At 37.3% G+C, this 27,500-nt stretch overlaps 1 long non-coding RNA gene across 4 annotated transcripts in view; it reads left to right on the top strand.

The window, feature by feature from the left end:
- Positions 1-27,500, top strand: part of LOC136851642 (uncharacterized) — a 318,637-nt gene that overhangs the window by 64,567 nt on the left and 226,570 nt on the right. For all 4 annotated transcript variants that reach the window (XR_010856938.1, XR_010856939.1, XR_010856936.1 and 1 more), the window contains exon 2: positions 10,128-10,169. This is a non-coding gene — a long non-coding RNA (uncharacterized lncRNA). The remainder of the gene's footprint in view (positions 1-10,127; positions 10,170-27,500) is intronic.

Genomic DNA, 27,500 nt, shown 5'->3' with positions numbered 1-27,500 from the left:
AACGCAATTTTGTCATCACTCAAAGATACTACTCCCACCACAGCAAACTACTGAATTCTTAAAGATAAAACTTATTTTAGGGTATGGCGCACCTTCAACGTCTATAGAAAAAGACACTGAAGATGAAGAGACACAGGAAGAAGTCAAACCTGGGAAATTGCTCAATGATACGTTTGTGACATGGTATGAAGACATGGAGAGGTCAAACCCATCTACAGGTTATCCAACATGAAACCAAGATAAAACAATGGTTTACCATAGCCGGAATTAAGTTGAGTGAGAGGCTGGCACCACAGCAAGCTCAGTTGTAGGTTGAGCCACTGAAATTATAACTGCTGTCTCCTGTCTAGCTGAGACCTTTCTCCACTTCCATCCAGAAATACCCTCTCATCACCAAAGCTAATGGGATTCTTGCCCTGATTTGATGAGGACCAACTCAAGGTGCTTTTCCTGGCCTTGAGAAGTTGGGTATCATCAAGTGCCACCTGAATTTTGATAACCGCTCCTAGATGAACATCCTGCTGATCAGGCCCTTGGTTCCTATATCATTCTGTGGTTTGAACTCATTATTGAAATAGGACATAACCTCTTTATAGATATTACTTCATCTTGAGATCTTGGCCCGTGGCAACTCTGATCTTTATCAGACACCAAATTTTACTTCAGCTCATCACACCAAATTATTTTACTTCTTCAAAAGTCTTTAAAGTTTTATGTAAACTGAATTATTTGTTTAGGTCATATATATATATATATATATTTATATATATATATATATATATATATATATATATATATATATATATATATATATATATATATAGTGTTATTTATACATGAATTTATATGATTTATTTGTTATATATATATATAATTTATTATATATAATTTTATACCAGATTTTGTTTTCAAATCTATATATAGTTTAAGTTTACTTTGTTTTGAGTTATGATAAATTAAGTTTTGTAATTTTTAATCAAGAATTAATAAAATTTTTGTTGTTTTATATTAGTAAATATGAATTCTAATTATAAATTTTATTTAAACATAAATTTTTATATATTTTTCTTTATCATATGACATCACTTCATTTTTTATTAATTGTATCTGTTCCCAAAATATGATATATATATATATATATATATGTTATGACTTTTTATCACATCACCATGATAGTGAGTTTATTAGGATCACTATATACAAGCGAAATTTTATTGTTTAAGCTACAAACGTCCTTTAACTTTGAACACAACCAGTATTTTAAGTCAAGCTACAATCCCATTACTCAACCAATTTTGAAATATTGTTTCTGATTGGTAGAGCAAATTAATTATTAAAGGCCGTTTGTAATATTTTATTATACTATATATATATATATTTATATATATATATATATATATATATATATATATATATATATATATATATATATATATATATATATATATATATATAAATTTTCTTTAAAAACAGTGTTTCATTTATATAGGATTATGTGATAAACATGTGTGTGTGTGTGTGTTGTTTATATACTTTAGTATATTTCCTGTTTGAATGTTGTATGTATGTATATACATGATTAGTGAGTTTAAGGGATCACTACATGCCTCTTCCCTGGGAAAGTATTACTTTTTGGTGACAATTACTGGTAAGATAGGCTGACATTGTTCTTTCCCAGGTTCTCTAGTGAGTCAGTCCTCAAATCCTTTTGTGTTTGATCAATGAAACAAAATCCAAGATTTAACCCTTACAAAAGAAAATTGCAAATCATGTGTCAGCACCAACAGATATGAAGAGAAAGACAGAAGCTAAACCTAAGAACAACTAATTTGCATTGAAGGCATTTAGAAAACATAGGGAGATAGTCAGGCGTGGGCATGCCACCAAGACAGGCACCAGGAGATGTCATTCCAAAGTACAACAGATTTAACCCAGACAAATTATGTGCAGCACTCACAGAAGGATCCCTAGGAACAACATTGCATTGGGGCAGTAGCATAAAAGTCCACCACCAAGCTGGACAAGAGTCAGAGAGAGAGAGAGAGAGCTGGACAAGAGAGAGAGAGAGAGAGAGAGAGAGAGAGAGAGAGAGAGAGAGAGAGAGAGAGAGAGAGAGGGCCTGGGACCACAGTCAACCAGGTGATGAACTGATGAACACAGCCAGACCTGTGACAGACTGCAAATATTCCAGAAGTTGCTGCTTGCAGATCTGCCCCGCCAGTGTATAGAGAGAGAGAGCGAGAGCTGTCCTTTACAGTAACCCATAGTCAAGAACACACACTGTCTTCTTAGGGCCCCGCCATGGCCAAAGTAAACATTCCAGCATCCATAAAAACAATTGTACATGAAAATTAAAAGGGAAACAACTCATGGGCGAAGTATCAGTTATATAAACAAAACTAGTAAATAATAAAAACTTAGCTAAAAGGTCACGAACAATTCACAGGACAGATTTATCCGCAAACAGATTACAGTGCAATTTAGTTATTTCTTCCTCCTCTACCACCAAACGACTGAAAACGCCAAAAGGACTGAAAGATTTTGTTACACATTACTGTAAATGGTTATTAATCTGTTAGTTCTATCGAAAGCCGATGGAAAGCACTTTTTACATTTTTCTGTCTTTATTTAAAAACAAGTAAAATTAATCTCTAGAATTCCAAGTACTGAATATAAAAAAATTATTACATATTGTAACTATATATATATATATATATATATATATATATATATATATATATATATATATATATATATATATATATATATATATATATATACATATATATATATATATATATATATATATATATATATATATATATATATATATATATATATATATATATATATATATATATATATATATATATATATATATATATATATATATATATATATATATATATTATATATATATATATATATATATATATATATATATATATATTTATATATATATATATATATATATATATATATCTATATATATCTATATATATATATATATATATATATATATATATATATATATATATATATATATATATATATATATATATATATATATGTGTGTGTGTACACACACATACACCAATATATAATATATATATATATATATATATATATATATATATATATATATATATATATATATATATATGTATAAAAGCTGACAAGATGTAATATTATTTTCATATTCAGTACTTGGAATTCTGGAAATTAATTTTAAATAAATGTAAAAAGTGCTTTTCATCTGCTTTCGATAGAACTAACAGATTAGTAACCGTTTACAGTAACGTGCAACAAAATCATCTTTTTAGTCCTTTTGGCGTTTTTAGTCGTTTGGTTGAGAGGAAGAAATAACTAGAATGTGCCTTAATCTGTTAGCGGATAAGATCGAAGTCTGGTTGTCGCCTTTTGAGCATATTTATGTCACTCAACTTGCGCCAGGCATATACCTTTATAAATTGGCAATTCATTCCTGCATGTCAATTCACTTCGCAGATTAATCCAACTTCACGATTAATCCAGCTTGACGATTAATCCAGCTTGGTGATTAATTCGTCTTGACGTACTAATTTTGGAGCCCTAATTGAATGAAAAGGGGAGAAGAGAGAGCTAGGCTTCCTGCCCAAGTGAGAAGTAAAGTAGTGGCTCCTCGCAGAAGAGTTTCGACGCTATGAGCTCCCGAGCCTTTCGCGTCTCCCTCCGCCTTCCAGGATCTAAATGTTTTTCATGTTACAAGTTCGATTGAATTTCTCGGTGGTGTTTTAGCAAAAGGCTTTAAGGAAAATAAAGTGACTCTTTCAGTGCCAAAGCGTGCTGTTTATTGCCCGTTCCCTGCCTCCCTTTTCTTTTTCCTTCTTTCTTTTTATTACTCCAAATGGGAGGAGGACATACAACAAAGGAGATGCATGGATTTCTTGAAAATATATTTATATATATATTTTTATTTTGGCCAGAAGAACGGAATTCATATGTCTTAGAATGTGGAACAGGTTATGTTCATCACATTTTTTCGTTCCTGTTTTTTGCCGTGGCACCTCGCGTGACTTGTCTGGGCCCTCCCTATCTTCATCGTCAGCGTTATTACGTCAGCTTTACTCTTTGTCCGTCCTATGTTCTTTGTGCTTGAACATCATCAGTTCTATATCTTCTTTATCTATGATTCCCTATAGGCTTTCCTACAGGCCTTTGTCCTGCTGCCTCCTTGTCCGCTGCTCTTCGGACTGACTCTTCCTCGTCCGTTCCCATCACATTTCCAAACAACCATATTAAACTACGTCATTGTTTTCTGTTTCATGACAATACCACATCTCATCACCAATTCCTCAATCGTAATTTGATCTTCCCATACGACTCTAGCAGGGATTCTAAATATTTGTGGTCACGTCACCCTTTTACAAAACCTGCTCCATTTTCCCTGCCAGCGCCCACGCTGCTGCTGCAGAGTAGTGCAGCAGGCCTTATATACCCATCGTAAGGTTTTACTTTCTTTCCTAGTCAGTCCAGCTGTCACAAGGCTACTTATTCCTAATTTTTTCCACCTACAGATTTTATGCATATTGGGCACGTATGCGGAATACGTTAAATATACGTTAGGAATACTCTAAAATGGGATAGGTGACTCGGTTTATTCACTAGTGCTACAATACCTGAAAGAATACGGTTATTTATTCATTGTTTTAGTTCTTTGAAATGTTTCCGTTAACACTTGAGAAGGTTATATAGCAATTATCTCGTAATGGATTCAAATTAATAATCATCTATAATATTTACATTAACACAGTTATCAGAATATATTGCCATGTCAGTCAGTAGTTTATTTAGATAAAATTTCAAATTTACCACGAATATATTTTGATAAACCTTAGGTTATATAACACATGGTAAAAGGTACATATAAATAAAGAATTTGGACCGTTTTTTTTTTTTAAGATATTAGTATAATGTTCGGTAAACATGCAAAACATGCAAATGTTTTCTGCCGTAACATATTTAACAAGGAAATTTAAAAAAATAAAAACGTTTAGTTGTCCAAATTTCATTCATTCATAAATTTTATTGAGGTTTCTAACGTAGCAGAAAGTTATGAGGTCATAGAAGGTAAAATCATATTGACAGAAGTTCGTTCAACTGAACATAGGCACAGTATATAAAAGAAAAAAAAACGTTTAACACAAGTAAACGTTTACGCAGTATGTAAAAAAAAATTTACCATAAAAAAACATTTGTACACTACAATACAAAACATTTATGGTTAGCAGATAATTTTTTTTTTTTTCAGTAATTTGTGCCAGTTTGTGAAAGCTGAAAAGAGGCACTTATGTGACCGGACTCATTGGTGGCAAGGCTTGCCACGGCTAAGAAGTGGTTGCCTCCCATGCCTGCTTCAAGAGGCCATGAAAGAAACCTGTACGATATCACCTCAGATCCCCACATTAACTTTATTTTAGTAAAGTACAGATTGGTATCAAACTACTTTGTGCCTTGGACGGGGATTGAGATCAAATTACCCCAACCCCCCTCCCCCCCAAAAAAAGGCTTTAAGGAGTGTTTTTCTCTCTCTCTCTCTCTCTCTCTCTCTCTCTCTCTCTCTCTGAAGAACTAGGTTTGCCTGAAGATTTCAGGAATCTCTAAGGCATAGAAAGTGCCGACACGAGACCTCCCTCCTCACTTCACTTTCCACTCTTCTACCCAAGTATGTAGCCCTTTGTTGGCCGAGTTGGTTGAGCTTCAGACCGTCATTCGATAATTCCCGCCGCCGGCTGATGAAGAAGTTTGGAATCATTTCTCGCTATAATGTGGTTGATTAAAGATCGTTAACCAATTGGTTCTTAGCCACGTAAAATAAGTTAATCCTTCGGGCCAGCCCTAGGAGAGCTGTTAATCAGCTCAGTGGTCTGTTTAACATGATCATAAAAAGTTTGGAATCAGTCGATTGACTAAAGATCGTTCAAGATTATTGTGTAGTTGTTGTTTAACATGATCATAGCGTCATAGGCCAAAAAGCTGTTAACATATAGAGGCTTTACCGTAATGAAATTTCCGTCTGGTTTTAGATCGTGACGAAAATGTCGTAATTGCTTATCAAAGTGAACGTGTTCATGTTTGCCTTTATTGAAGATCGTCCCAGATCCTGTGACTCAGAACCAGGAGGTGCTTCTCGCTTCCAGAACATCGTCATCCAAATTCTCATAAGATTCCATTTCATACTGTACAGCATCAGGATTTTTCATTCCATTTTATTCAATGCTGTGGAACAGTCTTCTCTCTAGTGTAAGAGAGACTTTGATGTTACTGTGAAATGCTATGCGCTATGACATTAACGCTTCTTGCACATCTCGACTATTTTTTGAATGTGCATGCATTTATATCTTATTGGTGAGTTCATCTTTATTTTTCTCTTTTTTACCTCTGTGTTGCTGTACTTGCCTTAGTCATTTTTCGCCTTTTACACTGAATATTTGCTGACCAAGTTAACAGCTTTTTGTCTTATTCCATATTGACCTGTTTATTGACTCTCCATCCCACTAGCTCAAGCCAATGAAACGTCTTCAGGGAGTGTTACTTAAGTTACAGAAAGAAAGAAGAAGATGAGTGACTTTTCACATCATGCTAGACTGAAAGCGCTGAAACTAAATAGCATTCAACTTAGGCCAAGTACTGTAATATATTGTACATCTACAAAATCAAGGATGGCTTTGTCCCAAAATTTCCAGCACATATCAGAACCTGTTGCTAGTTTAACCACAATCCTAGAACTGGTGTAAGATAATCGGTACTTCACCCTACCTTTAAATAATCGAGCCGGTTTCATCATTAACGACCAAGGCTTCAACTAGTGCACATGTTTAATAGCAAGCTAAATGAGTTCTTAGATATATATTCTGTCAGTTGAACTACTTGCAGTATCATTGTTCATTTCATCAACCCCAGTACAAAGTGCAATTCTTACTTGATCCTATGAGGTGCTAGATCTTAGATCATCGCTTTTGGTAACTTTTACAAATAGTGTCCGAATCCATGCAAGAGAGGCTTAGATAAAGTAATCAGCCTTCCCTTTAGGGGGCTATAACTTAACTAAAGTAAGTTTACAGATAAGAAAAACTCTTACTTCTGTGGATTCTCACAGTCCATTTTTCAATGCTGGAGAAAAAACCCTTCCTCGGCTGTGATTTTATGCTCTCTGCCCCATTCAGAATGGTTCTCTTTGCCAAACTGTCAGCTCATTTGTTCCCAACCACACCTACATATCCTAGTACCTAATGAAAATAGAGGGCCATTAGCATATTTCACATAGAGCAGGGGTTCCCATTACCCTGATTTCCCCTCTTCCCTTCACTCATTACCCCTCATTTCTTATGCTTCCACAATAGCAACAGCATTTTAGCTCATACTTTAAATAGTTACAGTAAATCTTAATGTGGTATATTATGTAGAGAAGTAACTAACTTGAATAAAAAGATCAGAAGAGGAAAGATTTAGCCTGTCCTTATCTAAATCATAGCACAATGGGTAAGATTTTGCTTAGATTTTTTCCTTCTCTTGGCAGCCCTCTGTTTGCCTATTACCCTAAGAAAGACCAAATTCCGCCACTTTGGCTAATTGACCGAAGGTGAGAAACCTTGACATTGAACATGCAGCATTCTTCCAACTGTCTTACATGATAGCGTTACAGGGCAAGCAATGAAGCAAGTTAGTGTTATCATAACTGTCCGTAAAAAACATGGATTTTCTACATGTCAACATGCTCATTCAGGACTTTCAGGATATAATGGCGATACCGCCAGTTTCTCCAGATCATTAGTTATTTCATTGCAGAGATAGTGAATGGATGAGTGATTATATTTACATTTGTGGTATCCAAACCATGAGCATTCTGCTCATATATTAAATATGTATAGGACATCTTGGCACTGAAACACTTACAATTCCTCAGACTTCCACCAAAATATGACAGATAAAGGCAAATATATAAGGAATTATAGATTCGACATCTAATTTGTAATTCCCATGTTGTGTACTGAAGGTTTTAAACATTTGATTTTATATATTGATTTATTACTGTAATATTCCATTTTCAATAAGTAATTTGGGTTACCAAACACAAGTAGAGGAAAAATGACAGCTGCCAGTGCGCTGTGAGATTCACTGCATATTCACGCTCTGAGTGTTGCTTTTGTTATTTACGAATTTTTTAATGTGACATTCCAATTAGAATACTTTTTTCTGTTTCTTCTTGTGAGATACAACTTGTGAGATGGGTTGACTTCAACGAAATAAGGTTTTAGTGTATTTGTAAAGTCCCGTCCACACAACCAGACTTTGTCCGGTAGACTTAGTCCGTTGGCAGACAAAATCTGTAAACAAACAAAAGTATGTTGTTTACACGGCCATATCTGGCCAGTCAAGGTCTGGGTGTAGGTGAGCATAGTACAACTGCAGCATAGCCCATAGACAGAAGAACAGAAAGCGACTGGCACTTCGTGCCTTATTGACAGGCAAATGTGTGAAGAAAAGAAGGGCATTGGGTCAAGGGGAATGGTGTAAAAGCTTCGTGAAAATAAAGCTCTAGGAAGTCCTGCGGCTATTTTCAGAAAACTTACCCCCTAGCATTCCAGTGAGGAAAACGAATAAGAGAAGTAACAAGCTGACAGAAGAATTAACATTAAGTAGAATGGGGGTAAAAAATGAAGAAAATGTATAATAAATTAGATAACAAATGACCATACATACGGATTAAACTCGTGTATTTCATATGATAGCTGACACTTAAAACAGAAAACAAGAATATATTCCCAATGATACCAAGTTACATTTTATTCCAATGAAGAATATACTATAATAATCCTCTTGTTCACCATCTCTGTATCGCCTGCAGCATTTTCATTCATGTATTATATATGATTACTTCAGCAATATAAATATGCACGCTTTTCATATAATACAATACCTGTTTCCTATAATACTTAATGCATGGGCTCTTATCATCAATCTCTGTCACATTCATGTGCCTGGCAGTCGTGCACGTACTCACCCCAGAGTGTGTCTTTGTTCACAACGCTCTTCATACTTGGGCGATGTGTACGGCGAACAGAAGAGGGCAAGCCTGGCAACGGACAAATTTCTCACTTTTGTCTGCTGACAAAGTCTGGTCGTGGACGGGGCCTAAGATTCCTTGCTGTAACCGTTCACTAATAACGTTCTTAGAAGTCATTCAAGACGACATATTTAATAGCACACCCATTTTGCGGGCTGTTCATATGATCATATCAAATTTAGGTCCAGCTGTATATTTTCGTTAAGAAAATTCGAGTCTCTCTCTCTCTCTCTCTCTCTCTCTCTCTCTCTCTCTCTCTCTCTCTCTCTCCAAGATACCATTATGTCTTGCGTTCTCGCTTGTCAGAGCTACTGTGTGGCGCGCCAACACAACCAGGTGTTGGAGCCATGAAGCATTCTGTGGTGCCACAGACAGTAATTATTATTAAAATTAATTTGAGCGACTGTACTTTTATTCTTTGTTCTCCCTTCACAACAAAATGTGTTTCTCTTGCCTGTTCGTGTATTTCACAGACTTCCGGTCCGTTTTAAACTGATAATGTGTACGTGTGTGTGTGTGTGTGTGTGTGTGTGTGTGTGTGTGTGTGTGTGGGAGATTGCATTAACTTATAAACTATTAAAACGCAAAGTTACTCACTCGAGTATCTGTCCCGTCTATTACAACCAAAGGTTCTTTCACGCATGATGATTTCTTGGCGTTTCTATTTTATGCAAATTCAAATGTTACCTAGATTATGGGATATTGTCTGGCGATAAATTAAATGGAGAGGAAAATTTTTCTTTGGATACTAGTGCGCCAAATTCAAGTTCATAATACTCAACCGCCAAGTGTTTGGAAAACGCTTGCTCCACAGTGGCTTGTCCCTGTCTTTGTGCTCAAACTTTCAATGTTGAGCGCACATGCACTCTCCTGCTATTTCCAAATTTCCGCATGTTCTCCAGTTTAACAAAAGTATTTAATTTACCTCTTTGATTAGGTTAGTTTTTTATTAATGAAAACAATGACTAGGAAATTTTGACAGTAACTTTCTTTTAATTAGTGTTTTTTTCATTTTTTACAGATGGCATACCACTGCAACTCCGCCTCATTCAGCCATATTAAGGTAATAAATATGGATTGTTTATGATGACATGTTTTGTTAAATACAGAATCATTTACACACACACATAGCCAGTAACGAAAAGTAGGCGCCAAGAACTTGACATTAACGAGTCTAGATTCTCAAAAGCGGGAGGGGTTTAAAACCTAATACTCGGGATCAAATAAGATATATGAAAATTATAAAAAAAACATTCCAGTCTGGGGTGACAAAACCAGCCACATTATGAGACCAACAATGGAGGTCCAAACAGTTCCACCGGCACATCTCACCAGTAATTGTTTCCGTGGGAAAACACATTGCACTTGCAACATAACCCTTGCTCACAGATAATTATATATCCTTGGTGCACGAAGAAGTTTACCAGTCTGACATTAAAATGAATGTAATTAGTACCTTTTCCCGAGAGCAGTAGCTTATCGCTCCTCGATTACCGTTGCTGTAGTGATGAACACTTTAAACTTCTGGACCGATGTGCAACTTCACTCTACGGCATCCGGCGGTCCAAGAGATTAATAATACAATTATGCCCTTACGTAGAGCAAAACAGTGAACAGGCTTATAAAGTCTGCAGACTCAGAGATGTTTAAAACGAGTCCGCTCCAGGACGTCACTAGGGGAGCTTGGAGTTCCTCGCTAATATGTTGAAGTCCTACTGCTTCCTGTCCAATACCCGACACCAGTTTCGAAGATGAATCCTCAATGACGACGGCAGACTCCCTTGAAACACACTCCATACCCCTTGCCCCTCTCCTTCCCAGGTCACATTGGCACCGGAACTTTTCGTCCCTCATTCTTCTCTCTCTCTCTCTCTCTCTCTCTCTCTCTCTCTCTCTCTCTCTCTCTCTTACCACGGACATGGAAAAAGTAAAAGCGAGAACAAACTCCGTTGGTGACGTACAGTACCTGGCTACGCGCGCGAACAATAGATCGCGCCAAAGTGACTGGAAAACTTGTTTTCTTAAATATTGACTTTTATCTTAAATTTTCTTAAACTATGATTACGTCAACAAAGGCAGGCATTTCACACAGACAGACACAGACACACACACACCCACACACACACACACACACACACACACACACACACATATATATATATATATATATATATATATATATATATATATATATATATATATATATATATATATATATATATATATATATATATATATATATATCAAGTTAACAATCACAAACACCTAGGCTATATCTGGTAAAAGTGACCAATCTCTCTCTCTCTCTTTCTCTCTCTCTTTCTCTCTCTCTATGGTAGCTGTGAATTGTCTTCATTTGATATTCATTTTGTATTCAAGGTTTTATTTTGGCAAGCATATCCAAAAGGTGTGCAGAAATCGAGAAATTAAGAGGCCACTGTGGCCTTTGCATATATATATATATATATATATATATATATATATATATATATATATATATATATATATATATATATATATATATATATATATATATATATATATATATATATATATATATATATATATATATATATATATATATATATATATATATATATATATATTTATATATATATATATATATATATATATATATATATATATATATATATATATATATATACAGTATATATATGTATGCATATTTATCAAAATATGTATATATATGCATATATATATATATATATTATACATACATAATGTATATATATATACTGTATATATTATATATATATATATATGTGTGTGTGTGTGTGTACAGGTATTTGAAGTATATGTACTGGTTTGCCATAAATGCCGAGCTTAGGTACCTACCTCTAAAAAAATCATTTGATTGCAAGTGAATTTATAGTATTTGAATTCGTGAAAGAAAGTCGTACTAAAAATCACGGCTTTTGCTCAGAATGAGAGAATCAGTTTTTAAATGGTTTTATAGAAATCAGAATAACATACGAGTTGTTCCTGTCTGCCACAGCTCCAAGTCTCAGAGTGAAGAGCAATTGTGCTCTGCAGTAATCTGGGTGAACTGTTTAACCAGGCAGTCATTCAGCCGGAAAAAGTGACATAAACTGTCTGAAACGTCCATGGTTGTCTTCAGAATTTAAAATAGACACATTTCTGCTCCTGAAAACTATTGACATCTGATCGATGAGGTTACAGGATTCAGTGTATTGATCAATAAATTCATGTTGGGAAAGGCAGTTCCAGTTCTCCTCATTGTGGTAATGCTGTGAATTGAACTTCTTTATTGTTAACCTATACCACCCATTACTACTCCGAACTAGTTTGTTCCTTCCACACTTCGATATGCGGTGTGAAAAAATAGATTTCCGTTTTTGAGGGTTTTCTTTCTTCGGATGCTCACTTTGGCAATTTGCCCAGGGAAAAAGACGTGCGTTGTCGCATTCTTTCCCTACCTAGAGGTATTTTGGCACCTTCCTAATTCAAGAATAATCATTGGTCCTGTTACAAGCAGATGTTCAGATATTGCAATACTTCATGCATATTCCTCACTTCCTTCGCAACAGACCAGAGAATTGTTATAATAAGTGCTAGTCTTGCATATCAATTGATAATGTATTAGGACCTTCACTGATTTTTAATTTTGAATAATTTTAAAGTAATATAATTTTAAAGTAATGGAACCAACAAACGTTAAACATTGTTTGATAAAGACCTGTCTTTCCAGACAAGCGCCATGTTTCATGGAGTTCCAGAGTTGCTAGAATTTCGGGAAAGAGTTTATAGTTGTATCATTCTATGGATGTATAATGTTATTCACTTACTAGTATCTTTTTTATTCAGTGTGAATTTTAGTTCCTTTAAAATGGTGAACAGATTTGTCTCTTGTTGGGAAGGGGTCTACCAATACTCATATTTACCAGTTCGTCCACTGTATCTAATGCTGTGCTTCAAACACTGTGATTTATTACTCCTGTCACCCAGGAGTAATAAATTATGAAAGTTGAAATCTTCTGTAAGGATCAGCGTAGGTAAGAGCCTCTTTAGAGCAAAACCGAGGAGTTTCCAATGAATATCTAATAAAGGTGTTACTTGGGTTGTATGACAAAAATATAGAAAGGCCGAGCGCTTTATTGAGGGTATCAGGAAAGCCCCGGTTCTCTGCGGAACTTCCCATGAGGCCCGCCTAGAATCGACACTTTTTGCAACAATTTATTAAATTTGCTCTTGAGGTTATTAGTCATGCAGAAGGATTAGAACTTTTCCTTTTTTTAATTCACCTTACTCTCGTCGTGCACGATCCATATTTGGCCTAGAAACGAAAAGTTTTAGTGAGTGTAATTTTTGCTACCATTGGGCGATGTTGTTTTGTGATTATCTTATGAATGGATGAGCGTGACCTTATGGAAGTCTTCCCGTTTTATGGTATGCAGTTAAGCGTTGTTCTGAACGTATGTCCGCTGTTTTTTTCCCACTCTTCTAATTCTATGGTCTCTCATTCTCTCTTAACCTAGCTGTGCTCTCTCTCTCTCTCTCTCTCTCTCTCTCTCTCTCTCTCTCTCTCTCTCTCTCTCTCCATCCAGTGCGACCCACAACAGTCGAATAAAAAACTATACAGCACGCATTTCAGTGCTTTGGTCGACAAAGGCAGACTGAATTTACACGGAACGAGGACAAATCCTTCCTCTCCTCCGGTTTGGATATCGAAGAAAGTCCAGGATTAGCATGCTACACAAAGGAGTTTCTCTCTCACTAAGCTAATAAAATGCACCATGGAGGAGTTGATTAATTAAATTTAATTAGCCTGTGGTAACACTATGGAGGGAGTAACGTATTGCTGATCACTGAACTGAATTAAAATTAGTTTAGCTCAAGTCATGGGGACGAATTTTGGGTTGCTTTCTAGGTAGATTCTTAACAAAAGAGGGGGGGCTTGTTTGGGAGAATGGAAAGTTTGGAAAATTGAAAATGGAGAGAATTCTAAGAAGAAAAAAGACTGGCAGGGAAGCATCCCAAACATACCTTCCTGTTCTGCATGAGCTCTTTGCAAAATGAAATCAGGTAGCTGGTAATTATGCTCGCACCTGCATAGAGAAAAAAAGGAGGGAGCTGCTCTCAGACGTGCGTTCTGGGCCAAGTTTTCTCTTCGTCTAACGGCTGCGGCGTCTCCCAGCGTTGGTCTCCAACGTCTCGGGATGTTTGTGAGTTTGTACGAAGGCAGGTCACATCTGAAAGCAAATCCCACAGCCAGTAATAGGTTCACACAGAATGAAGCCTTATAACTAAGTCCCTAACGGTCAAAACAGTGGCCCCCCTTTTGAAAGGCTTCTGCCTGTTATACCTAACTACTTTCCTAGTCACCCAAAATCACGCTATGGTGGACAAAGGAATGGTATTGTTCTCACCCCCGCTCAGGTGACGAGAGGGGGAGGCTATCTCTAAGGTCAAACAGGGCGCTAACTTGCCTTCCCGCCAATAAATTGAGCCTACAAGTTCACTGAGAATCACTTTCGTTCAGAAATTCGAATTACTATTCGGCTGGCTAAGAGGGAGGAATGAAAATATGCAAATATATATATATATATATATATATATATATATATATATATATATATATATATATATATATATATATATATATATATATATATTCAATGGATGGAACCTCTGTCCAAGCCACCTCACCCGTTTTTACATCCATAACAGAGCAGAGAAAGAAATAAAATTCATTTCAATTGTTTTAATTACTAGAACTGTGGGTTTTCACTCACCCCTTCGTAAACTCTCTCCTTCATTCCCCAAAATGGTTAAGCCTAACCCTTCTCTCTGTTCAAATGACTGCCTAAGGCCTTGTTTCCAGGTGACCATCGTGCCTTCTCGGCGCCCAGCAGCGGCAAGGGAGGAGCCAAAAGAGAGAAAGTCAGTGCCGCCCACAATGTTAACTCCCCACAAGGTTAACTGATGCCATGCAGCCTATATAGAAAATGTGATGAAGATGGGCCTTTGCGCCATCTAGTCAGACACCACAGAGTAATCCCCAAGGCTATTTATAGACAATGCAACGGCAATTGAGAGAGAGAAGAGTGCAGAACACCACCGAGGACAAATGTCCTTAACCTTGCCTGACCCTCAAACTTTCCACGTGTTTGACCCCGAGCTTTGAACCAGTATACCTTTGTAACGGCAGCTCCTTTAATTCCCTCCTCCAGCGCCAGCTCCCTATGGAACAAGGACACCGTCATCTTGACGAAGGTAATGTGCTGGAATAAGGTTTCTTAGTCACGATTCCTGTTATTTCTCTGTCTGATTTTCATTCATTTTTCCATTGTGCAATCACCTTCAGTAATTTGTGTTGGAGCATTCAGTGTTAATGTAATTACGCATTTAGTGTTGAACTGAGTTACTTGGCACCTTCTGTGCTTTCCCTCAGTTTCTTTTGAGCATCTTATTACTCTTGCAAGTAACCGTCTTGCATATACCGCAGATAGGCCTCGACTGTGGAATCACTCAGCTCTACCCATGTACAGTCCCCCTTCTACCCCCCCTGCGATGTTTTCTGTTATGAAGGCATCATCAGTGTAGAATATTTATTCTGTGTAGGATTCATTCATTTAGCAGGCCCTTATTATTACCTGCCCAGTAATTCGTCATTCTTCTGATCTGTGTTTGTTATGTAAATATAATTAGTTAAGAGAACCCTTGAGTTTATGTAATTTTCCCTCACATGAAGAAGGCCCTAAGCCACATATTTTCCCTTGCCTTGTCTACGAAGTTACCCTAATATTGAGTCAGATGTGTCATAAATACAGTAGATTTCCTGATAATGAAAGGAACTCCTGCATTCATCCATTGCCGCCCAGAAGAATCAAGCAAGTAGCCCTCGAACATTCGTAGAAATATATGTACATATATACATACATACATATATATGTATGTATATATATATATATATATATATATATATATATATATATATATATATATATATATATGTGTGTGTGTGTGTGTGTGTGTGTGTGTGTGTGTGTGTGTGTGTGTGTGTGTATAGAATCAAACCACCTCGTTGATACGAGGTGTGAGAGTTACCACATGCATATGTTTGAGTCTGCGTCCTTATGAGTTAGGTGATTTCATACACATTAACATTTATAGATGTTAACTGATATATAAATAGAACGGCGGAAACACTGCATATAAAGATTTTATCCATGTGTCGGAGTAACTGGATATCAAATTATTTAAAAACTGATAAAAAATGCAATCACCTTTATAAGCTGTTTTCTTCAAGTGAAAGTCTCATAATTCAGATGAAGCAACTGAGTGATACGGATATATACAAGGCGAAGAATGTCATGTCAGTGAAACACAAAAGAAAAAGTGGAGTTTATACACACACACAGCCGGTGAGCTACCGCGCTTGCGAGTGCTATTTTGGATCTGATTTTCATCTTCTCTTCCATGCGTGATTTTTTCCTCGCCTCTTTTCATTGTCCCATCTTTTCCTCAGGAAGTAATTGCCTCGTTATCTTCCTCTACTACGTTTCCTTTTCAGTTATTGTCATTCCTCTCCACTTCGTACAGAATAGATAAGTATTGCTGCTCGTTTCCATGAAAACTTTTGGCGCTATTCATCGTCTTGTAAATCTTGAAGTCTCTCAACCCCTCATTGTTTGACCCCTTACTTTTTCATGTTGCCACCGTTCCCATTTTTCAGGTGCAATAATTCTCTCTCTCTCTCTCTCTCTCTCTCTCTCTCTCTCTCTCTCTCTCTCTCTCTCTCTCTCTCACAAACTGAGAGCCTGTTCCTCTCTACTGAATACAAAGAGATTGAGAAGCACATTTATATTCCAAGGTACGAGGGAAGTGGCGCCCCTCGTCCTCACCCTTAAGTAATGTATGTTAGGGTACAATTCACTTCCCTCCTCCTTCAGTGCTGACCAGTGTTTTGCAATCTTTTGAATGAAGGGTGACTTTCAATTCTAGCCGTATTAGGACAGTGGGGTTAGAGCTGGATTCTTTTCAGGATATTCCCTCCCTCTCTCTCTCTCTCTTCCCTTTCACGACGTTAGTGCCCATCCATGGAGGATTGGAACCAAGAAACCTATCTACAATTGAATTCTCTCTCTCTCTCTCTCTCTCTCTCTCTCTCTCTCTCTCTCTCTCTCTCTCTCTCTCTCTCTCCACGAGGTTAGTGCCCATCCATGGAGGAGTGGGACCAAGAAACCAATCTATAGTTAAATTCTCTCTCTCTCTCTCTCTCTCTCTCTCTCTCTCTCTCTCTCTCCACGAGGTTAGTTCCCATCCATGGAAGACTGGAACAAAGAAACCAATCTACAGTTAAATTCTCTCTCTCTCTCTCTCTCTCTCTCTCTCTCTCTCTCTCTCTCTCTCTCTCTCTCTCTCTCCACGAGGTTAGTGCCCATCCATGGAGGAGTGGAACAAGAAACCAATATACAGTTCTCTCTCTCTCTCTCTCTCTCTCTCTCTCTCTCTCTCTCTCTCTCTCTCTCTCTCTCTCTCTCTCCAACGAGATTAGTTCCCATCCATGGAGGAGTGGAACCAAGAAACCAATGTACTGTTAAATTCTCTCTCTCTCTCTCTCTCTCTCTCTCTCTCTCTCTCTCTCTCCCTCCACGAGGTTAGTGCCCAACCATGGAGGAGTGGATCCAAAAACCAGTCTACAGTTAAGTTCTCTCTCTCTCTCTCTCTCTCTCTCTCTCTCTCTCTCTCTCTCTCTCTCTCTCTCTCTCCCAAGAGGTTAGTCCCATCCATGGAAGATTGGAACAAAGAAACCAATCTACAGTTAAAGTTCTTTCTCTCTCTCTCTCTCTCTCTCTCTCTCTCTCTCTCTCTCTCTCTCTCTCTCTCTCTCTCTCTCCACGAGGTTAGTGCCCACCCATGGGGGAGTGGAACAAGAAACCAATCTACAGTTAAATTCTCTCTCTCTCTCTCTCTCTCTCTCTCTCTCTCTCTCTCTCTCTCTCTCTCTCTCTCTCTCTCTCCAACGAGATTAGTTCCCATTCATGGAGGAGTGGAACCAAGAAACCAATGTACTGTTAAATTCTCAATTCTCTCTCTCTCTCTCTCTCTCTCTCTCTCTCTCTCTCTCTCTCTCTCTCTCTCTCTCTCTCTCTCTCTCTCTCTCTCTCCACGAGGTTAGTGCCCAGCCATGGAGGAGTGGAACCAAGAAACCAATCTACAGTTAAATTCTCTCTCTCTCTCTCTCTCTCTCTCTCTCTCTCTCTCTCTCTCTCTCTCTCTCTCTCTCCTACTTTCAAAAGTGGTTCAAGACTAGAGGCAAGTAATTATAGGCCTGTGAGTCTGACATCTCATATTATGAAAGTTTATGAAAGGGTAATGAAAAAAAATATAATGAAACATTTGATGAAAAAAAGATTGTTCAATACAGGACAACATGGTTTTGTTCCTTGAAAAAGTACACAAACCCAACTGTTAGTCCAACATGAAAGCATATATAATAATATGATAAATGAAAAAGATACAGATGTGGTTTACCTAGACTTTGCAAAAGCTTTTGACAAGGTAGATCATAATATATTAGCGAAAAAAAATTAGAAAACATAACATTGTTGACAAAGTAGGAAGATGGATAAAAGAATTTTTGCAAAACAGAAAACAGATAGTGATTGCAAACGATGAGAAATTGGATGAAGCTATGGTAATATCTGGTGTACCACAAGGTACGGTGTTAGCTGCATTGCTGTTTGTGATTATGATTGCAGGCATTGACAGTAATGTTAAGGACTCAGTAGTAAGAAGTTTCACAGATGACACAAGAATAAGTAGAGAAATTGCTTGTGATGAAGATAGGAACTCGCTACAAAGAGACCTAAACAAAATATATAAATGGGCAGAGATAAATAGGATGGTATTTAACTCTGATAAATTTGAATCAATGAACTATGGTGATGAAGTAGGAATGCTAGCTATATGCATATAAAGGACCTAATAATGAGACAATCACAAACTAGGAAGCAGTTAAAGACCTTGGTGTGATGTTGAACAGGAATATGTTATGCAATGATCAAATAGCAATACTATTGGCAAAATGCAAAGCAAAAATGGGAATGTTGTTCCGGCACTTCAAAACAAGAGAAGCTGAACACATGATTATGCTTTATAAAACGTACGTCACGTAGTCCACTTGAATATTGCAATATAATATGGTACCCACACTACCAAAAGGATATTGCACAAATAGAGAGTGTACAAAGGTCATTTACAGCTAGAATAGAAGAAGTTAAGGACCTTGAATACTGGGAAAGACTACAATTCTTAAATTTATATAGTCTTGAAAGGAGAAGAGAACGCTACATGGTAATCCAAGCATGGAAACAGATAGAAGGAATTACCAAAACATCATGGAGCTAAAAATATCAAAAGAGCAAGCAGAGGTAGATTAATAGTGCCAAAAACTATACCAGGAAAACTAAGGAAAGCACACAGGACATTAATCCACCACACACCAGCATCGATAATGCAGTGTCTATTCAGTGCGCTACCAGCTCATCTGAGGAACATAACAGGAGTGAGCGTAGATGTGTTTAAGAATAAGCTCGACAAATATCTAAGATGCATCCCAGACCATCCAAGACTGGAAGATGCAAAATATACCGGAAGATGCGTTAGCAATTCTCTGGTAGACATCAAAGGTGCCTCACACTGAGGGACCTGGGGCAGCCCGAACAAACTGTAAGGTCTGTAAGGTGTAAGGTAAGGTAAGGTCTCTCTCTCTCTCTCTCTCTCTCTCTCTCTCTCTCTCTCTCTCTCTCTCTCTCTCTCTCCACGAGGTTAGTGCCCAACCATGGAGGAGTGGAACCAAGAAACCAATCTGCAGTTAAATTCTCTCTCTCTCTCTCTCTCTCTCTCTCTCTCTCTCTCTCTCTCTCTCTCTCTCTCCACGAAGTTAGTTCCCATCCATGGAGGAGTGGAACCAAGAAACCAATGTACTGTTAAATTCTCTCTCTCTCTCTCTCTCTCTCTCTCTCTCTCTCTCTCTCTCTCTCTCTCTCTCTCTCTCCACGAGGTTAATTCCCATCCATGGAAGAATGGAACCAAGAAACCAATTTACAGTTAAGTTCTCTCTCTCTCTCTCTCTCTCTCTCTCTCTCTCTCTCTCTCTCTCTCTCTCTCTCTCTCTCTCTCCACGAGGTTAGTTCCCATCCACGGAGGAATTGAACCAAGAAACCAATCTACAATTATCTTCTCTCTCTCTCTCTCTCTCTCTCTCTCTCTCTCTCTCTCTCTCTCTCTCTCTCTCCACGAGATTAGTTCCCATCCATGGAGGAGTGAAACCAAGAAACCAATCTACAATTAAATTCTCTCTCTCTCTCTCTCTCTCTCTCTCTCTCTCTCTCTCAGCACCGCGATATGAGGCATCAGCGCCTAGATATAGTGCATGGAACAAGCAATGTATCTATGATGCTAGGGGATGGTGCAGATATGGAGATATATGCACAAAGTGATTAAATATGAAGATGGAAGATCAAATATAATGGAAAAATTGGATTTTTTAATGTACGAATTTCTGGAAATGAAGAAAAGAACAACATATCATAACAGGAAAGTAACATGGGAAAATCCTTATTATTACCCATATTAGATAATGGGGATAACACGCAAACCATCATAGTGATGAATGCGCAGGGTTTAGTTTCGAGTAACTAAAAAAGAAAGATAGAGTTCTTAGAAGAACAACCCAAACTGAAAAAACAGATATAATGAATATAAGTGAAACCTGGTATTCCCAAGAGGCTGGTAATGATGATCAGATAAAGGGTTTCCAAACTTATAGATCAAATAGAAAAAATAGGAATCAAGGGGGAACCGCGATATATGGGAGAGACGTTAATCAAGGAAAAATCTGTGAGAAATATAGTAATATGCCGACCCCCTAATACTAAAGAGTTTGACATAATAATAGACAAATTGGATGATACATGTAGAAATCACAAAGACTGGACTATACTCCTATCCAGAGACTTTAACTTTCCTTTCGTAGATTGGAAAGAACGAATAGGAGACTGTGGTTGTATTTATACATATAAAAACGAGAGTAATAGTAATGCAGAAGATAAAAGGCAATTTGAAAAGCTATCATATATGCTACTAGAACATAACATTCAGCAAATGAATCACCTGCCAAAAAGAAAGGGTAATATTGTAGACCTAGTATTTGTGAACAAGGTGAACTATGTTAAAGAAATAATAGTGTATAATACGAGTATTTCAGACCATGATGTCATAGAATAACAGGCCGTTCCAAAGCACATGGAAACAGATAAGTAAGAGACAAAAAAATGGGAAGGATATGGAGAATACAATTTCTATAGTAAGAATATAAAATGGTCAGAAATAAATGAAGAATTAAACAAAGACTGGGAAAACATATTCATAAGTGATAATATACAGGTAAACACGGATATATTATATAAAATATTAGAGAAAATAGTGGAAAAAATATACCGAAGAAGAAAAGTGAACATCAGTCACGCATACCAAGAGACAGAAAGATCTTGTTCCAGAAAATCATACAGTGGAAAAAAGCTCTTGTGAAAGAAAAGAATGCATGGAAAGTGATGGAAATAAAAAGTAAGACAGATAATACAGAACAAAAGGTTATACAATCAAAATAAAATGAAAAACGGGACTTAGAAGAAAAGACCCTACAAAATATCAAGCAAAACCCCAAAATATTTTACTCATATGCAAAAATGATAAATAAAAGAAGAGTAGAAATAGGCCCTCAAGGAAATATGCAACGTAATAGCAGAAAGTTATAAGAGAGAATTTAAAACTAGAATTGATAATGAAGATGATGATACAGGTATAAGAGATGAAAATAGTGAATATTTATCGGACATAGATATTAATGAAGCTGATATTGTGCACGCTATTAACAAAATTAAAAATGGATCAGCAGCCAGTTCAGATGGCGTCCCTGCCATGTTGTTAAAGAAAGTAGTTCATTCTATCGCCAAGCCACTCGCAATATTATTAAGACAGTGTAGATACAGGCAAGATTTATGATGAACATAAATTAGCATATATTACCCCTATTTTCAAAAGTGGATCAAGACTAGAGGCAAGTAATTATAGCCCTGTGAGTCTAACATCACATACTATGAGAGTGTATGAAAGGGTAATGAAGAAAAATATAATGAGACATTTAATGAAAAATAGTTTGTTTAATATAGGACAGCATGGTTTTGTACCCAGAAAAAGTACACAAACCCAACTGTTAGTCCACCATGAAAACATATAAAAATATGATAAACGAAAAAGATACAGATGTGGTTTACCTAGACTTTGCGAAAGCTTTTGACAAGGTAGACCTTAATATATTAGCAAAAAAAATTAGGAAACATAACATGTGGACAAAGTAGTAAGATGGATAAAAGAATTTTTGCAAAACAGAAAACAGATAGTGATTGCAAACGATGAGAAATCGGATGAAGCTAAGGTAATATCCAGTGTGCCACAAGGTACGGTGTTAGCTGCATTGCTGTTTGTTATTATGATTGCAGACATATACAGTAGTGTTAAGGACTCGGTAGTGAGAAGTTTCGCCGATGACACAAGAATAAGTAGAGAGATTACTTGTGATGAAGATAGTTACTCGCTACAAAGAGACCTAAACAAAATATATGAATGGACAGAGGTAAATAGGATGGTATTTAACTCTGATAAATTTGAATCAATAAATTATGGTGATAAAGAAGGAATGCTATATGCATATAGAGGACCTAATAATGAGACAATCACAAATAAGGAAGCAGTTAAAGACCTTGGTGTGATGTTGAACAGGAATATGCTATTCAATGATCAAATAGCAATACTATTGGCAAATCGCAAAGCAAAAATGGGAGTGTTGTTCCAGCACTTCAAAACAAGAAAAGCTGAACACATGATTATGCTTTATAAAACGTATGTACATAATCCACTTGAATATTGCAATATAATATGGTACCCACACTATCAAAAGGATATTGCACAAATGGAGAGTGTACAGAGGTCCTTTACAGCTAGAATAAAAGAAGTTAAGGACCTTGACTACTGGGAAAGACTACAATTCTTAAATTTATATAGTCTCGAAAAGAGAAGAGAACGCTACATGATAATACAGGCATGGAAACAGATAGAGGGAATTACCAAAAACATCATGGAGCTAAAAATATCAGAAAGGGCAAGCAGAGGTAGATTAATAGCACCCAAAACTATACCAGGAAAACTAAGGAAAGCACACAGGACATTAATCCACCATGCACCAGCATCGATAATGCAGCGTCTATTCAATGCGCTGCCAGCTCATCTGAGGAACATATCAGGAGTGAGCGTAGATGTGTTTAAGAATAAGCTCGACAGATATCTAAGATGCATCCCAGACCATCCAAGATTGGAAGATGCAAAATATACCGGAAGATGCATTAGCAATTCTCTGGTAGACAACAGAGGTGCCTCACACTGAGGGACCTGGGGGCAACTGTAAGGTCTGTAGGAAACAAACTGTAAGGTCTGTAAGGAAATTGGGTCTCTCTCTCTCTCTCTCTCTCTCTCTCTCCTCTCTCTCTCTCTCTCTCTCTCCACAAGGTTAGTTCCCACCAATGGAGATTGGAACCAAGAAACCAAGAAACTCTCTCTACAGTTCTCTCTCTCTCTCTCTCTCTCTCTCTCTCTCTCTCTCTCTCTCCACAAGGTTAGTTCCCATCCATGGATGAGTAGAACCAAGAAACCTGTTTACAGTTAAAACTCTCTCTCTCTCTCTCTCTCTCTCTCTCCACGAGGTTAGATCCCATCCATGGAGGAGTAGAACCAAGAAACCAGTTTACAGTTAAATTCTCTCTCTCTCTCTCTCTCTCTCTCTCTCTCTCTCTCTCTCTCTCCCCACGAGGTTAGTTCCCATCCATGGAGGAGTGGAACCGAAAAACCAATCTACAGTTAAATTCTCTCTCTCTCTCTCTCTCTCTCTCTCTCTCTCTCTCTCTCTCTCCACAAGGTTAGTTCCCACCCATGGAGGAGTGGAACCAAGAAACCAATCTACAGTTAAGTTCTCTCTCTCTCTCTCTCTCTCTCTCTCTCTCTCTCTCTCTCTCTCTCCACGAGGTTAGTTCCCATCCATGGAGGAGTGGAATCAAGAAACCAATGTACAGTTAAGTTCTCTCTCTCTCTCTCTCTCTCTCTCTCTCTCTCTCTCTCTCTCTCTCTCTCTCTCTCTCTCTCTCTCTCTCTCCACGATGTAAATGGTTTGTCTCTTTGGGGCCTGAGTTCCAAATATTTCAACCCATTTTCATCTAACGGCTTCATCATTTAGAAACTTCCAGTACTCTTTTGACACCCATTTTCTTGCATCGGTATTTAAATTATTTGCTATTATTTATTATCTGAAAAGAAAAAATATCAAATTTAAATAACTTTTGTTATAATTTTAGTATAATATAACACAAACGCCATGGTTATAATAAACACCATCGTTATAGTATAACCCTAACACAAACCTATTCCACCTAATGTCCACCAAATTTTGCTTCACCTATACATATATATATATATATATATATATATATATATATATATATATATATATATATATATATATATATATATATATATATATATGTATATCGTACAGATGTGCAGTGACTTCAGTCCTGAAGCATGCTTATTGTTAACTGTTGTATTTCCCCTTCCGTGGATGGAGCTTTCGTGGACGGAATATTTTGCTTTAGGTTGACGATTTTTATGGTGCGTTCAAGATTTATGCATTTTATATCCCAGGAAACGAACTATATGATTAAACAGTTGCTATTTATTTTTTTTGTAATATGCACAGTTATCGCTATTATTATGAAAAAATTAAGGATTTGAAATCTTTCTGTAATCCTGTAGGAAAAGAGATAAATGTGTCAACACTCCAGATAGTTAATTTCAGGCAAAAACACTCTTGCCTATGCCAGTAGAAACGGATGGCATAAACCTTCGCTGTTTAAAGACTTCAAGAATCCTTAGCACCTCTGTTATCACAACAGATTCCCAGCCAATCAGATGGCATTGGTTACACAGACTGCTAACAATGGTTGTTATAGATGGCGCTTCATGCTGAGATAAATGATTCATCCAACTTAGATTTTAGACCACACGTTAGAAATAATTTTGACCTCAGGGATTCCCAAGTAACAAAGGCATATTCTTAATTGTTTATCTCAGCATGAAGCGCCATCTTTAACGACCATTATTAGCAATCTGTGACCTATGCCATCTGACTGGCTGGGAATCTTTTGTGATTACAGAGGTGCTAAGGATTCTTGAAGTCTTTAAACAGCGAAGGTTTATGCCATCCATTTCTTCTGGTATCCAGTACTCCTAGGCATTTCCAGTTCAAGATATACTAAATATTTTAATCTCTCCCCCTCCTCCTAACCACCACACCCCCCATCTCTGAATACGTTCTTCTCGTAACCCGAACGTTCATATTTTCCCAAATTAAATGCTAGTTCGTAACTTGAATGTCCACTTTTCTTTACCGGAAATAGAGGCTAAGTCGAGTAACAAGAGAATGTAGCGAGGGAATTCTCCCGCCGATTATTCTTATTTGCTTTTAAGCGGGGATTCATTCTTTTACTTACTGAATGACAAAAATTAAAGGATACCCCTTATAGCTTGTGTGTGTGTGCATGTGTGTGTGTGTGTATGCATGTAGTTTTATGTGGCATCCATAAACCTGCAATTTGATAAACAAAAGCTTGTGCCCGTTCTTAGGTTATACGTCATGTGCACTTTTCCACTCATTTTGTTGAATACCATCGTATGTACAGATGCACAGATGTTTTGCGAGATGGTGCCCACGCACACAATAACTCTGGACGAAGGAAGAAATAAAAATGTAAAAATGGAGAACCTCTCCCAGGGAGATATTTCCTTTATTTTATTGTTTTGTGAAGAATTTCGGTGCCTGGGAGGGTTATTAAAGGGGAAGTACTGGAAAGGACATCCAAGCCATTTATTTAATCATGGCAAGCGCTCCGGTCCTGTCGCTCAAACATGGCAGTTCTTTTCCTTTTTATCCTTTTTCTTTGTCATCCGGCATTTTTTAGTAATAGACGTGTCTCTTGAATTTGTCCATGTATCTCCATTCGTATACGTAGTGGAAAAGTATCTTTAGAATCTTTTTCTCTTCATCTATATTTTGTTTACTTTGAAAGATTAGCCTTCCCGGATGTGTTGTCAAATTCTCCTCAAGATGATGCACACGGACATGCACCTGTGCGCACAAGTCCGAGTGTGTGCAGGTACTGGGAAATCGGGAGTTGTGTGTGTGTGCGTGCGTGCGTGTGGGGCGGGCGGTCGGACACTGACCCTCTTGAATCGGAAAGAAATCATATATCCGTGTAACGTTAGGCATAATGATTTATTTGCTTCTTTCTTTCTATATAAAAAAAACCATCCTCATCATCATCTCTCCCCCCCTCCTCCCCTCCCTGGGTCCTGTGGCCGCATGATTGGTACTTGAATGACGTCACCCCGTATATGTATCTTTAGTTCTTTCGTCAGGTAACCTTCTGGGGTTGATGTTCCCTTCGTACGCCGGAGTCGCTTTGCTTTTGTCTGTATTTATTTCGTTCTCTTCTTCTCCGTGTCGATATCATCTTTGTCCTTAATGTTACATTCTTCGTGAAATTTGCAGATTCAGTCGGAAATATATGTACTGATCAATGCAGCGATTGCTTCCTTGTCGATGATATCCTGCTTTACAATCTGCCTTAGACATTGCTCAGACTTCACCATTTGCCTCAGTGTCCAGTCAGTTACCGACATTCACACAGGAATTAGACAATCTGTAGCCACACGGACGAATCATCCCGATACATTGCCAAAGGACACATCTCATACTGGGTCTAGTACATCAGATCTAATTCCAAGTCAGAGATGACGCTATGACTGTCAGTCGTCATTTCTTGCAGTGAAGGAGGATTCCACACCCGGGAAAGAACCTCAGTCTCTCACGTGCTCTTGTGTTCATTAGTTCTACCGTATTCACGCTGAACTGAAGGGCTAATTCGAATTCAGTTCTACCAATTGACTCACTGGTGGGTTGGGAAGTTGGGTGAAATTCGCTGGCATGTTGGGCGGCAGTCTGCCCTGGAAAACCCCCAGGTATTAGAAATACTTTGGTCTCAACTTTTATCACCTCTGTGGATCAGTTGGTAGCCTTTCATTTGAGAGACTGGGGTTCGATCACGCATCACACATACACACACACACACACACACACACACACATATATATATATATATATATATATATATATATATATATATATATATATATATATATATATATATATATGTGTGTGTGTGTGTGTGTGTGTATGTAT

The sequence above is a fragment of the Macrobrachium rosenbergii genome, chromosome 23 (genome assembly GCF_040412425.1).
Source record: "Macrobrachium rosenbergii isolate ZJJX-2024 chromosome 23, ASM4041242v1, whole genome shotgun sequence".
Lineage (NCBI taxonomy): Eukaryota > Metazoa > Arthropoda > Malacostraca > Decapoda > Palaemonidae > Macrobrachium > Macrobrachium rosenbergii.
This window is presented reverse-complemented; position numbering and strand designations above follow the sequence as displayed.